We start from the raw sequence: 16163 nt of genomic DNA, 5'->3' as shown, positions 1-16163 counted from the left end.
GCACACACATCCCAGATGACACAACGGACCTATTGCAACTCCCGATTCCATTTCGACCCCTATATCAAAATCTCACCTATCAACCGACAAAACGCCAAAAATTCATTTTTGCCAATTCAAGCCTAAAGCTACTCCGGACCTCCAAAACACATTTTGATCACCCTCCCTAGTCCAAAATCACCTCCCGAAGCTAACCGAATCATCGGAATTCACATCCGAGCCCTTTTTCACATAAGTCAACATCCGGTTGACTTTTCCAACTTAAGCTTACTCAAAAGAGACTAAGTGTCTCAAACCTTACCAAAACCTCTCCGAACCCGAGACAACCAACTCGATAGCACATAATACAGCTAAACAAGACAACAAGAAGCAGGAATGGGGGGAAACGGAGCGGTAACACATGAAACGACCGGTCGGGTCGTTACAGTTTCGTATCTTTATTTCCTTTTTTCGCAAATTGTTAGGCTTACCTAGTCGTAGAGACTAGGAACCGTCACGACAGTTCACGGAGGGAGAACTTGGGTCGTGACAAATATTAAATGGACTGCATAAAGAGTTGAAATTGAGAAAGAATACCCCCATGATAATATATTTTTATATTATATTTGAACTATTTTCCTACTCAAATAATATTTCTTAATCAATTTTTCGTGTAATATTACAAAATACCCAATTATTAAATAACAACTAAAAAAATATTTAAGAATATAAATGTATGAGAAAGAGAAAAAAAAATGGTTGGTAAGAGTCACTACTAATGATTCTACAAGTATAAAGATCTAAAAGTGAAATGTCATATCAATCTTTTACTCTTTGAAAATAAAATTTACGGTGGATAAAATTATAATTAAGATTAAATATTAAAAACAAGAGATGAACTAATATTAAGATCTGAATCAACATAGAATAAATTATATTTTATGTTAAAACCAAATAATTTAATTAATTATTTAGCAAGATAATCTAATTCAATTTTTATAAATTCATCAACTAGCGCTTCCGCGCAATAATTCGACCAAGGGTGATCCTATTACAGGAATAGCGTCAGGGACACCTGTTACTATTTTCACTGCCCAATAACCAACTTGGTCCCAAGGTAAGGAATAACCAGTTACGCCAAAAGATGCGGTTAATACAGCCAGAACCACACCTGTAACCCAAGTCAATTCGCGAGGTTTTTTAAATCCGCCGGTGAGATACACACGAAATACATGCAGGATCATCATTAGGACCATCATACTTGCCGACCATCGATGAACTGATCGGATTAACCAACCAAAGTTGGCTTCAGTCATTATGTATTGAACAGAAGCAAAAGCCTCAGTAACGGTCGGACGATAATAAAAAGTCATAGCAAACCCAGTAGCTACTTGTACTAAAAAACAAGTAAGCGTAATTCCCCCTAAACAATAAAATATATTGACGTGGGGAGGAACGTATTTACTAGTTATATCATCCGCAANTCAAAATTGATAGTATGGGATGAAGCACTTATGGTTAAGTAATCAAACGATCAAAATAATTGCCCAGAGTTCTAGAGATATATTGGATATTAATGAACCATTTGGTGGGAAATTAATGGTTTGGGAGGTGATTTATGTCAAGTACTATCCAAAATCGACAAAAACAGAGATTGTAAAAGCTAGCTTGCCAAAGTTATACTTCTGGCCTCAAAGGAAAAAGATTCAACTGACAAGAAATATAAAGTAAGAACATATCCAATATTCAGTGTCTTCTTGCTTCGTGTCGAAAACGAAGAGAGCATCCAATAAAAGATGATTTGGTTTTTCCTGAACACTTGGTTATCAATCCCAATAGTAAGAATAATGCATTTAATAAGAAAAATATTTTTATCATTAGATTAAAACGTAATTTGTACAAATCGCGTGATAGAATTAAAAGATATCTTAACTAGTAGAAATGAATACGTTGATCAACTAAATAAAAGGTTGATTGCAAAATTTTTATAGTAAAAACAAAATGTATTTCTATTTTCGACTCAGAAGAAAATGATACCAATAATTACTACCAAGAATAATACTTAAATACTTTAATACCAAATGGCCTTCTACCATACATGTTTGTTGTCAAGTTTATTATTTCTTACGTATATTAAGTTACTGTATATATAATATGTGAGCACGTGATTTTTGCCCTAAGTGAATTATTCCCAAAAATTCAAACAAAATGATGTTCTTTCATTATTTTACAATTTTGTGAATTTTGTGTTATTTTTTGTTAATTGTTTGCATTTTAATAACAAAAATACACTTGACATTTGCATTTAGGATTTAATTGCATTATTTTAGGATTAATTAGTAGTTACGTTGTTTTTTTAAAAACAAAATATAAAGAAAATAACAAAAGTAGTTCATTTTGTATTTTTAATTGTTAATTGTTGAATTTGTCATGAGTTTACTTTTAAATGAGACTTAATCAATTTTAGGAATTAATTAGCTTAACTTGGGAAATAAATTAGATCTTTATTTTAATTTTGCATTGTAATAAGATCAGAAAAATACAAATACAAAATGAAAACCAAAAAAAAAAAGAAATAAAAGAAAATAATTAAAAAGAAGGTATTGGGCCATGTTAGTTAATTTTGCCCAGCCCAAACACAAAAACAAACACGCCCGAACCAGCCCAACCAACATTCCCACCCGGTCCGTCTCCAACATAACCAAAACGACGCCGTTTAATCGTCTCAAATCCTGGCCGTCGAGGTTGATCAATCGGACGGCTCATAACTGGGGACCTCTTGATATATAACTGTTCCCGTCTCTCATACCCTCCCAAACCCTAGAGAAGCTCTACCGCCCTGATACACTCCGTCAAAATCCGCCGGCGGCGACGACTAAAACCACTCCAATCGACGCCAAAAATACACCTCTTAACCTCCTCTTCCCCCTCATCTCAAATCCACCTGTATCTTCTTTCAAATCCCCACAAAAGTCTCTAACTCTACCAAACCCTAGGCGCCGCCACCACCGTGCACGGCGCCGCCGCCACCTTAAACCCTCCAAATCACATCAAATCAACATCATGTGATCTCCTCGTTCCCCTCATGATGAATCCACTTTCAGTTATGTTCAAATTTTGCCGGAGTTGTTCAAATTTTGAATCTAAGAGGCGGCAGAACCCTAAGACTCCACGTGAGTTTTTCCTCGTACTTCTTCAGTAACTTCTCCCTCTAAACTGATATTTCTTCCTGACTAGTCAATTTAGGGTTTGATTTCTATTTTTTTTCTCATTTTTGTTTCAATTTGCCTGAACCAGTGTTCAGTATGTGGATCTTTTATTTGCTTTTCTGTTAATCAATAGTAATAATCTGTCGTTTGCTAATATTAGTTGTGATTTGAGTTCTTTAAAATTAGGGTTAATCATGTTCAGGATTTAGTTTACATTTTCCAGTTTTGCTTAAATTTTCTTCATGTATGATTTAAGCTTATTCTATTAGTTTGATTTTGTGCCTTTTTTTAGTCTTGATGGTCTTTAATTGGTCCTGCTTGGGCACTGTTTGGTTTTGGTTTGTTTAACTAGTAATCCTATATTAGTTAGTTAATTAGTTTAGTTTAGTTCATTTCAATTTAATCAGTGGTTGTTCTTTAATTCCGTGTTTGTTTACAAATAATCCTTAGGCTTAGTTTAGATTAGTTTGGTTATAGCTGATAGTTCAACTAGTGTTAGTAATTTAGGGTTGAATTCAAGGGTAGCTTAGACATTTAGGATCGGATAGCACATGGTAGTTGAAACTAGACTCTTCTAGAACCTTCCAAAGTAGGACTTTAGTGTAATTTCAGTAATTGTAGTGTATTAACTTGTGACACAAGTCAAAAAACAAGAGGTTAAATGAGTAAATAAGGAAGGACTAAAAAGAAAACTAAAAATCTGAAAGCTGCCCCACTTTTGCCTATAAAAGGCAATGTATTCTGCCTTAGAGAACAAGTTTTGGAGCCTAAAAAAGTTCCCCCCAAAAAGTATTCTCCCAGCTTTCCAGATCTGAAAAATTAATATTCAAAATTCAAAAACAAAAACAATAGAAACCTTCAAAAATCCAAAAAAAAATACTGTTCCATTAGATAATTCAGGTTAATTTTGACTTTTAGTTATTGATTTCCATTTTTCTAGTTCAATACTTGGATTCTGAAACTTCAGGTGTTCACTGGTCTGATTTTGAGCAATTTTGAGTCTGTTTAAACTGGTTTTGGATGAGTTTTGGATCTGCTGAAGTATTCTGGTGCATTTCGAGCTTATTTGAGTGCATTTCAAGTGGTCTTTGGGTTGATTTGTTAGTTTCTGCTTGATTGTTGAATATTTCTGGATTTCTGAATCCATTCCTGGGTTGTTCGTTATTCAATATTGCTGGAAATTGTTTATTACTGATGCTGCTCGATCACTGTTTGGCTGACCTCTTCTCCTCCATTTCTATTCTATTTCCAGGTATTTTTCAGCTCCAATTGATGTGTGAAGGACTGAAACAGTCAACGTGAATTGAAGAAATAAAATCTGGCTTGTGATATCAATTTGTTTGTAGTTATGATAGTTTAATTGTATCTACACAGTAGGTGTAGTGGAGAGTTAAATGAATGGAACACCTTACAATTTGTAGTAAGTGGACTGTGTAACTATTACTCTTTCGGACTTGTATTGTGAGTTGAATGCCTGATTTAGTCTTGTAGTTGTAAAAATAGGTTCAAAATGGTTATAAGTTTCAGTAGCTAATTCCAGTTAGTTTTGTAGTTGTAAAAAATAGGTTCAAAATGGTTGCAAGTTTCAGTAGCTAATTCCAGTAATCCAAGTCCAAAATATCGAAATCACTTGAGTGTTGAGATCTGGTTTAGTAGTGTTAATTTGAGTTAGCCAATGAGTTGTTATTACTGTTGCTAAAGTCGAACCATGTTTTAGTCTGATTTTCATTTGTAGTGATATTTTGGAACTCACTAATAGGTAAATAAATAGGACAATCCGAGTTGGAACTGGAATTCAAATGATCAATGCTTCATTCGTTTGAGTAGGTGAATGTTGTTCTTCCTTATTACAATTGTTGAGTGCACTTTGAATAACTTGAAGCAATCTTGGTGCATATTTTCTCAAATTGAGTTGAAATTTGGTTTAGTTTAACAATCAAAGCTTAACAGTCCACCTTCGGACAGTTTGGGCTTCAGCACTTTTAACAGATGGCCCAGGCAGTCCAGTTCTAGTGCAAGTAAAATCTCGGTCGGCCGCCCTTCCTATTGGGCCAATGTCATGGAATTGGCTGAATTTCAGCCCTTTGGTCCTAAAATCGTTAGGTTCGGACAAAAATAATTAATTAATTAGGACCTTTCCTTTGTTTTTAGAGACAATACATGATAGAAAATTGTAGATTACTTTAGGTTTGCCTTTTAATAATAAAACGAGATGAGCCTCGCTAAACAAAACAAACAAATTGCAGGGCCCTTGATAAATATTTATACAACAATACTTAGACTTCGGGATGAGCCGTTTAGCGAATTTCACGGCTTTCCCCAAAGATAATAACGCGTTAGCCTCTTTAAGCGCGTCTTTTAATAACATTACCTTCCTAAACTCGGGTGCACATTTATGTGACCCAAATCCAAATCTCAACGAAGTTAAAATGTGTCAAAAATCGCGGGTGCATTTATGTGACACGGTTCGAGATATATTTTCACGACGTTGCAATCCTCTTTAAAATAATAATAATAAAAGCGGTTAAAAGCACATAGACTAAAACATGTTGTAAAATCAGATAAATAAGCAAAATATGACAGTTGAGCGACCGTGCTAGAACCATGGAACTCGGGAATGCCTAACACCTTCTCCCGGGTTAAGCGAATTCCTTACTCGGATTTCTGGATCGCGGACTGTTAAACAGAGTCATAATTTCCTCGGTTCGGGATTCAACCAGTGACTTGGGACACCATTAATCTCCTAAGTGGCGACTCTGAAATCTTAATAATAAATCCCGTTCCGATTGTCCTTTAAGTGGAAAAACTCATTTTATTATACCCTCCACGGGGTGTAGTAGTGAAAAAGGAGGTGTGACAGCTATGGCGACTCTGCTGGGGAAACAAACCCAGAACTTTGGTTCAGGGTTCAGAATTCGAGCTTAGATATATTGTTGTATTTGGCTTTATCTAATTTTCCTACATGTTTCCTGCTAAATGTGCTAAATGCTTTACCGCTTTGATATTATCTGAATTGTATATAAACTGTGCCGAAACCCTTCTCTTCTCACCTCCGGGGATGTGCTCACTGGTGGAGACTCCCTATTCTGTTAGTTTCATACCTTACAATAAGAAAGAGGCCGGACAAGTTACTAAGCCGGATGGCCTTTTGGTTCCCGGTACGTAGCCCCCTCCTCGACTCGAGTTATCCGCTCGGGTACACAGTCTAGAACATATACTCAGGTTTTGAACCTAGAATAACTTGACCTCATGCCGGATCCCTAGTAGGAACGCTTATTTGCATCACGTGCATTTTGACTTAGGGGACTCAACACAGGGGTTGGGTCCGTCTAGGACAGGTGTACCCGGAATAATGGACCATCCTGATGCATCCTACTTGTGCATTTATCTGTTTTGGACTCGCATGCTGACCGGCTTTGAATGTCTGGGAAAAATTGAAAAAACAAAAAGAGAAAAAGAAATAGCAGTATAGAGAGTTAATAAATAACCAGTGTCAGAATAGTGTCGAAACTCTGCCGAATTTCTGGGAAAAATGAAAGAAAAGGAAATTTTTGTTTTCAAAAATGGTTTGTTCTATTGAAAAAGAAAATACAAAAAGAGTATTGTTTTTCCGAAATAGTATATTTGTCAATGGAGAAGAGTCTTGTTTTCGAAAATAGTTAGTTTTATTTGCCCGAACTACGCAGGTTTGATTCTCACCAGATGTGAGATACGTAGGCAAACCTCATCGGGTCCAACCTCCCCTTTTTCAAAAATAGCCAAAAATGCCAAAATTTTTAATTTCGACATGAATATGTCGGGTGCCGCCATTCTTGTATAAAATAAGCTGAATGTCCCCAAAAAGGGCGCCGGAAGGCTGTTTTTGCAAGAACAGCCACCCTGAGTCAGTTTCAATGGTTAGCAGGCACAGCCTTAAAATCTTCTCCCCGAAGTGCTGAAAGGCCGTAACTGCAAAACCGGCCGTTTGTTTTAAATTGGAAATTTGAACAACAAATAGTGTCATTTTTCCTTTTTAGGTCAAAATAAGTGATTAAATCACCTTAATAAATGTGCAGGATGAGCACGATTCAAAATGAACCTTTTTCAATCATGCATAAAATCCCTTTGGAGTTGCGTCTGCGGTGGAATGACCTAGGAGGAGAAGGGCAAGATGAACTCAAAAAATATTTGAAAGGGCTTACCGGTTTGTTGGAGATTGTGCCTCGGGGAGACATTATAAGAGCATTGGTCACATGCTGGGACCCGGCATACAACGTGTTCCATTTTTCGGACTTTGAACTTACCCCGACCTTAGAAGAAATAGCTGGCTACATCGGAAGTGAGGAGGTTCCATTAAGACATAAGTACTTGGTTGCCCCGAGAACCGTAGTTGTGCACAGATTCTTAGACTCACTGAAGATAAGCAGGACGGTCCACAACGCAGATTTGGCGAACGGCTTTTGTACTCCACACTTCATATATCACAGATATGGCCACATAGGAGGCTTCAACAACCCGGAAAACAAGATATGCAACAAGGGAAACCGCCAAAAATGGGAAGAACATAGACGTTTTGCTTTTATGGTGGTCTTTTTGGGGCTTTTGGTATTCCCGAGGAAAGATGGGAACATTGACATAAAAATAGCCGAGGTCGTCAGCACTTTACTCACTCAAGTCAAAAGCACTCTTGCGCCCATGATATTAGCCGAAATCTTCCGCGCTCTTACAGCCGGCAAAGCCGGGGGAGACTTCTTCGAGGGGTGCAATCTATTATTGCAAATGTAGATGACCGAATACTTGTGCCGTCGTCCTCAGTTCCTGCGTTATGGGTCTACAAAGAAAACATGTATAGAGGAGTTTTACACAAGGTTTAAGGGGATCAGCTTGCCCGAGGGATTCACGGGCTGGACATCATACTTTCGATCCCTCACTGCTAGTCAAATAGAGTGGACATTTGGATGGTTGCCTGTTGATGAAATCATATATATGCCAGCAACGGGGCCGCACTTCCTTTTGATGGGTCTTAAGAGCATTCAGCCTTATGCTCCGTATCGGGTTTTAAGGCAACTCGGGAGATTCTAGATAGTGCCGAAAGACAACGATCTTAGCATCCAAGTGATTGAGATTGGTCCTGATAGACAGTTTCCTGAAGCAAAGGTTCGCCAGGTTTGGAGCGAATGTCAATACTTGGCGGCGAATACCTGTGTGCGGGATCGATCTAAAGGAGAAGTGTCACCTGAGTACCATGCTTGGTATAGAAGGGGAGTTGCATTTGGGAGGCCGGCTAAAAGACCTCACCTCCAGGATTTTGCTGAATCAGCACAAGAACAGTGGGATTGGTTAGCTAAAGAAAATGAATACAGGGCCCGCGTAGGAGCATTGGAAAAACAGGTCCAAGACCTCCAGTTTGAAAACAGCGTGCAAACCGCGGCTGCTGAGGGTGAGAGAAAGAAATTGGCCAAAGAGAATGAAGCCTTACGGGCCCAAATCCAAAAGATGAAGCTAGCGGCCGAAAATCCCGTCAGGAGTGCCAAAGATGCAAAGCTTATAGAAAATCTAAGGCAAAAAGTGAATGACTACAGTTTTGACCTCAACAAAGCAGAAAGGGAATTAGCCGGGGTTCAGAAACAATTGGCTAAAAATGCGGAAGAACGGGCTCGCATGGTTAAGCAGTTGAAAGAAGAATATGATGATGAGGTCACGAGATTAAAGAAAAAGGTCATTGCCACAGAGAACAGAATGATCAAACAGGCAAAAGAATTCAAAGTTGAAAGAGAGCACTGCTACACGGCATTGGCACAATTAGAAATGGACTTGCAACAACTCCAGGAACAAAACCAGGTAGCCGAGCAAACTTTGGAGGCTAGGGCCCAACAGATAGGGCGGTTGCTTCAAGAAAAAGGCAGAAGAATCGAGAGAGAATCTTAATCGTTGCTCACTCCATTACTAGAATGCCAAATGTGCGAGAACATGACTCGTACCCTTCTTTGCATCAGTGATGATATTTGTGAAGCAGATATGAGTGACTGGACAGACTTCAAGGGGAACTTGCATATAAGGCCCGCGGCGGAGACGAACGAGGCCGCGGCACCAGGAGGTTTTTAATGTATTCATGGCCTTTGAAGTCTGTATCCCTTTTCTACTGAGTTGTCATTTGAGTCTGTATTGCCGTTTCTACTGGAGTCTGTATTTCCTAAAGCGGTCAGTTGATTAAGTCGTGATTCGTTTAAAAGTAGAGATAGGGATGGTGGAGTCTTGTGTTCTTTTCTGCATTAGAGTTTGTTAGTTGTTTAATTTGTCAGTTGTGAGTCTTTGTAATAGACGTATTTGCTATCAAAATTGAATCCCAAAACATTTTGCTTCTACTTTAACATTTATTCTTCACGAATACGGCTCGGTCTGATTCATGCGGGGTCATGATACGTAGGCAATCTACTAGTGATTCGACCGTAACCGAATAAATTAAGGAAAAGAGAGAAAATGCAAAAGAGGGAGTGGTAAGAAACATGGAAAAACAATCATGGAAGGTGGCAACATGGCAATAACAGCAAAGGCTATCTTGAATTAGAGTGCATTATGTGTTCTGTTAATGCTCTAACGCTAAAAAGTTGTTGTTGATTGTGTTTCAGGGCAAAGTGGTTAAGTTGACGTTGGCATCTCTGGCAACTCCAGTCCCTACATATCACTCGCTCTAAGGATAAGTCAAACATGCGTTCAACCCAGGAATTAGAAGCAAGCATTGTCGACCCGTCTAGGAGGAGGAAGTAGTGGACGTTAATGCAATGAAGGAGGAGATGTATAATTGAAGCAACAATTGGCCAGAGGAATGTACCAGGCCTGGTCAAAGGGACACTCAACCACCAGCCTTATCCTGCTAACCCCGCCTACCTCCCACCACTTAGTCAGCCTCAAGATCCTCCCATAGTGAACTCATCTCCGGCTTTCCCTACTTTACCAGCAGTATTGCGGAATCACCTCTCAAACACCACCACCTCCACCACCCAACACAATTCCATGCCCTCCGCCACCAACTACTCCTGGTGTTTGGGCTCCCCCACCTGTCGCATTACACAGGTCTTCTAGCGAACCTTTGTTCCAAACCCATGATAACCAGTATTACCACCCGAAGCCACTTTCAAACCACCAAGAACCATGCTCTTACCACTCCCGACTGGATCTCTCAGCTGAAGAAGAAAAGCCTCCAAAAAACCCGAACAAGAGGAAATGATACGAAGGTCAAGAGCCTAGAGCAGTCATTCAGAAATATGCAGGGTCCGGAAGGTTAAGTGAGTGTGGGCTACAAAGACCTGTGCCTGTTTGCCGTGTCCAGTTTGCTAGCAGGATTAAGTTACCAAGTTTGACTTATATGATGGACATTGGTGATCCGGTGGCCCATTTAAGGGGTTCTGCAGCAAATAGAGGGAACTGAGGAAGGACGAGTATTGATGGCTTTTCACGTCAGAGTCTAAGTGGAGCAGCCTTGGAGTGGTAACACACGACCAACATCATGCTCGATGTACACTTGGGACGATCTGGCCCAAGCATTTGCATGTATATTACAGTACAATCTCAAAATCGTACCGGACCGTCTGTCACTGACTAAAATTGAGAAAAAGCCAGAGAATACGGTTTCCGATGGAGAGAGCAGGCGCAAGGGTCGATCCTCCAATGAAAGAGAGCGAGATGGTTGATTTTTCCTACAGGCTTTGGAGCCCCCTACTATGGTTCACCTGGGTGTCAGAAGTGGGGAAAAACTTTCAACAAGGTCGTGAAAATGGGAAGTATGGTGGAGGAGGGTCTCAAGTCTAACAAGATTATGAGCTATTCAGCGTCAGGCAACTAACCCAGGCTATTCAGGCGCACTGGAGGGGTATTGGGAAGAAGAAGAAAAGAAGATGTTGCAGTAGTGGAATCAGAGCTTGGTCCAGAGGTTCCATCACCATATTATCGCCAACCTCAGCCCTCCCCAAAACCTACCCACAACACCCTATATGGCCACCGCAACACTACTGCCACCCTCTGTTCCCAATTTCTCTTCCACCATGCCCAAACTACCCCCAACCTCCTACCCTGCGCAATGGCGCACCCCCCCACAAATACTTACCCAGGCTCAAGCACCTACCCACCCCAAGAACCAAGAATCCCACGGGAATCGTTTTCGACCTAACCCTGCATTTTAAGAACGATAGGTGCAAAAGAAGAAGATTTTCACTCCCTTGGGTGAATCTTACACTAGCTATATACACAGATTGAGACAAGTTGGTCATGTAGAGTCCGATTGAATCCAAATTGCCACAACCCTCCCCAAGAGAATCCTGGCACTCTGTAAGTTGCGAGTATTGCTCGGGTGCTCCGGACATGAAACGAAAAAGGCTTGGCATTTGAAAACGGCCTATCTCAGGGAGCTTGGCCATTAGACACCCCGAAATGAAGTCGCAAGATCCCCCGAAAGCCTTACATGCAGCTTGGCAGAATCATTGCCCAACCGTCACGAGAACCATGATTGAGCTAGTACAAAAAAGGAGAGCGTAAGAGAAGCCTTACAACAACTGTAATAATGATGAGGGGCTAGTGAGGAATAGTCCAAATGGAGAAGAACTAACAAGGGGGAGAAGGCATGGACCAGGTAGAAGTAGAGATAGTTAGCAACCAGTGGGTAATCGGTGGAAACATAGCTCTGCAAGTGTTGCTCTAAGTAAACTACAAGAACCAGCTAGAGGTGTAGTGTTCGGGGGACAGCTGTCAAAGTTCCGTTGTGATTGTAAAAGGGGCTCGCACAAGCGGCTAGTATCATCAAAGCCAGTGAGTAGTTAACCAAGTAATCAGTGAAAAGGCCTTCCATGGAACTACGGCCGAGTGACAGTGATGATTAAGGTGGAAGGAAGTTAAGGAAGAGTGGTGTTGAAACCCATGGCGTTGACTCGCTCAGAAGTTGCTTTGCTCCCTTGACGAGTTGAGAAAGGCTAAAATCACAAAGATAATCCGTACCAGTAAAGAAAGCCTAACAGCAGAAAGAGGCAGAAGAATTCTTGAAGAAGATGAAGGCACAAGATTATTCTCATTGTTAGAACAGATTGAGAATGACCGGACAATTCAGTCATTGCTAATCATTACTAACCACTCAGATGAAGCACCGGTTCTATTGATGAAAAATTTTGAAACTGAGGCCATGTTCCTTATAAGATTTCTGTGAAACATCTAGAGGAAAATAGACGAAACAAGATTTTCGAGGTCAACACGGTTACATTTTCTGATGATGAGCGCCTTTGGAAGGCACTGAGGCATAATAGAGCATTCTACCTCAACGGTGAAATCGTGAGACTTTTGTGGGTCACCCGGGTGTTGGTGATAACGGGTCCAGTGCACAACATCTTGCCCTCTCTTCTACCTAGAAAAGTTAAAAGGTGGACAGTGAGAAGAATCCACAAGAATGTATTGCGTGCGAGGGATTTGATTGGAGGAAGGAAAGGAACACAGTGGGGATATAGTGTTGGAACTGTACAGATGCGATATCCGGTTGAAATTTCACTATGAGTATCCAAGGTGCTCGACGTGGCCGTCTCTTATAATCTCCTGTTAAGACGGAGCCTAGGGATCTATACAGAAAAAGCAGTGCATCTACCTTGACACCAGATGGTTAACTTCGAGTGGAGACATGGCACAAGAGTTGTGGTGCAGGGGGAAGAATAGTTCCGTGGTACTTTGAGGTGGTGCCATTACGCTTTCATAGAAACTGAAGACGACAAAGGTCCATGGGGTTTTTCAAATGCATCCGTCATGTTGCGTCGGAAAATGCTTGAAGAAGCGGATTTGTACCTGGAAAAGGCTGGTGCTTTCTTTACATAGGCATCTACAGCCTGGTATAGTCTTCTGCGAAACCTTGGATATCTTTGGTTTAGGTTCAAGCCGACTTGCTGCAAGAGACGACATAAGGCGAGCTAGAAGAATGAAAAATGAAAGCATGGACCCCTCCAAAAACCTATTCCCGCTTTCCCGTTCCTTTGTTCCAGGCCTGGTATACTCGAAAGAGACTAGCAACAAGCAATGCCCAGTGGTTTGTGTTGATCCGACAAGGAGCTGATCGAACAGGAGGTTTGAATAGCTGTTTTGATGAGTGACAATGTGTTGGAGGCGAGAGAAGGTTCCAAGCAGGGCAGATGTTTCAGTTCGTGGGGGGCCCCCACGGCGAAGCTTAACCAATTGAGAAGCAACTCCCTTCCTACCCGGAGGCGATTCTTTGGTAGTTAGTTTTGATTTCCTTTCAGTTTAATCTGGATTATTTCCAAGTTTGTAATTCCCGGATGGCTATGTTCCGTCCGTTTGATGGTTAAAACCTTGTTATCTTAAATATTAATAAATGCAATTTCTCCTTTTTCATTCCTGATAGTTTTTATTTGTCTTTCCTTTTCTTTCTTGTACAGTCCCTTTTAGCTGGTTTCAGTGATGTGTCATGCATCGAGGAGTTCCTCGGCCCAGTCTTAAAATGCCAATTTAACTCCGAAATAATAATACAAGAAATTGAGTGTGAATGACGAAATAGAATATGAAATGATTGAGGAAGCTTTTGAGGAAATCATAAAGAATAAGCCCATTTTGAAGAAAACCAACCTAATCTTGAAATGATACAGAGGCAAATCAAATTTAAGGGATCAGCAGAGGAATTACGGGAGGAACGAAATAAAGTGTCATTTGGGAACCTCAGCTCAGAGAGAGAATAATTAAAGATTGTTTGATGTGCAAAGATGTTTTTGCGTGGTTCATATGACGACATGCCTGGTTTTAGATTTGGGTGGTGCCAAAATTAGGCCCACCGACCACGACATGCCACTCACTGTCAGAGCAGAAACTGAGGAAATTATAAAAAGACATTATTGTGACAAATCAAGGGAAGAGGTCACCAAAGGCTTGAGGCAAAGGTCATGCCGGGTCACGCGGCTATACCACCTGGTTAGCCAATGGTTGTGGCCTGTGCCCCCAAAAAGAAGGGGAAAAGCGGACCAGGAGTGTGCGTAGATACCATGATCTCAAAGGCGAGTCCAAAGTAACAACTTTCCATTGCCAAACATCCATTATATTTGATCTGAACAATTGTGCCAAACATGAGAGATTGGGTTCACTTTCGTAGATTGTTATGCGAGGCTATCACCAGAACAGATTTATGATGGAGAGGAGGATGCGAGAAAAACGGCATTCATGTTCCTCCTTGGGAACGTACTGTTATAAAGGGTTCATGCATTTGGGCTGAAGAACCGCTAGGGGCCAAACGTAATATTAGAGGGCGATGACCACCAATGTTCAATGACATGATACATCGGGAAATTGAGGTCTATGTTAGACGACGTGAATCATAAGTTGAAGGAAACAATGTGACCTGTCAAGGACTTACAGGAATTCTATCCAGAGGACTCCGCAGTACAAATCTCAAAACTTAATCCAGCGAAGTGTGCGTTTCTGGAGTCCATCTGAGAAGTGTTTGGGATTTTAGTGGGTAAGTCGACGCGGCATTTCGAGTTTAGACCCGTTCCAAGATCAAAGCCATTCAGGAGACTGCCAGCCGCCAAGGAACAAGAAGAGGTTGATGAGGTTTGCTATGGCGGGACTTGAATTATGTTCAGGCAGGTTCATTGCCCAGCTCACAACGACTTTGCAGAGCCCCAACTTAGAGGCTAATAAAGATGCATGCGGTCAGATGGGGAATAATGTCAAGCAGGCTATTGAACCAGAATTAAGGAAGTTATTTAGGCTAGTACACCCGTGTTTTGGTCCCGCAGGCGACCGGGAGACACCTTGATCCTTTATCTGACTGTTAGTTGGATAATTCTTTTGGTTGATTGTAACTAGGGCAGATGACATACGGGAAGGAAAGGCAAGAGCGATTTACTAACCGTCAGCAAGAAGTTCACATCATATAAGGGAAGTACACTCAACTTGAAGAAGAAGTGTTGTGCCTACCCTGAGGATGGCGCAGAAGTTGAAAACATTACTTGTCAGCATTATACCACTATCTCATCTCTCGGTATAGACCGTTGAGTAACATTTTATTCAGAACCCATGGCCCACAGGGAGGTTGGTGAACGTGGCAAATTATTGAATTACGGAGTTTGATATTGTCTATGTGACCGGACTGCAATGAAAGCACAACGTTAGCTGATCATTCGCCGAGGAATCCAGTTAATGATGAATATGAACTCTTAAAGGCATACTTCCCCGATGAAGGAAGAAATGCATGTTGAGAATTAGAAAAATCGGAGAGCCAGGATGAGCTGTTCTTTGATGGGGCTGCCAAGACCAAGGCGTCGGGATAGAGCAGTTACTGATTTCGAAGATAGGCAACACTACCCTGTTTACGCTCAATTGTTTCTATTAGCACCAATAACAATGCTGAATACGAGGCGTGTATCTTGGATTTGAGATTGGCTATAGACATGGAGTGTCCAGGAAATCTTGGTCATGGTGACTCAGATCTTCTGTGGCACCAGATTACAGGCATACGGGAGACACGAGATTTGAAGCTCATACCGTAACCGGCAGTGTTTGCATGAACTTTGTCCACGGTTTCAATCAAATAGATTTCAGGCATATTCCAAGGATTCACAATGAGGTTGTCGATGCTTGGCCACTTTGGCGTCAATGCTGCATCATCCAGACAAGGCTTATGTGGACCCGTTACAGATTCAGGATCCGAGATCAGCATGCCTATTGTAATAGGTGGAAGAATAACTTGATGGTGAGCCCGTGGTTCCATGATATCAAGAATACTCCGGATGGGAGTGTATCCAGCACAGGCTAGGGGATCAAAAAGAGAGCAATTCGACGCCTGGCAAGCGGTCTTTTTCTTCAGTGGAGGGGTGTTTTGTACAAGAGAACTCCAGATCTTGGTTATTATAGATGCATTGGATGCTAAACAGGCTACAGTTATCATGGCGAGGTGCAATGCGGGAGTTTTTGGACCTCATATGAGTGGATATGTTTGGCAAAGAAGATTCTCCGAGCGGG

This window comes from Nicotiana attenuata, unplaced genomic scaffold (genome assembly GCF_001879085.1).
Source record: "Nicotiana attenuata strain UT unplaced genomic scaffold, NIATTr2, whole genome shotgun sequence".
In the NCBI taxonomy this organism is placed as follows: domain Eukaryota; kingdom Viridiplantae; phylum Streptophyta; class Magnoliopsida; order Solanales; family Solanaceae; genus Nicotiana; species Nicotiana attenuata.
This window is presented reverse-complemented; position numbering follows the sequence as displayed.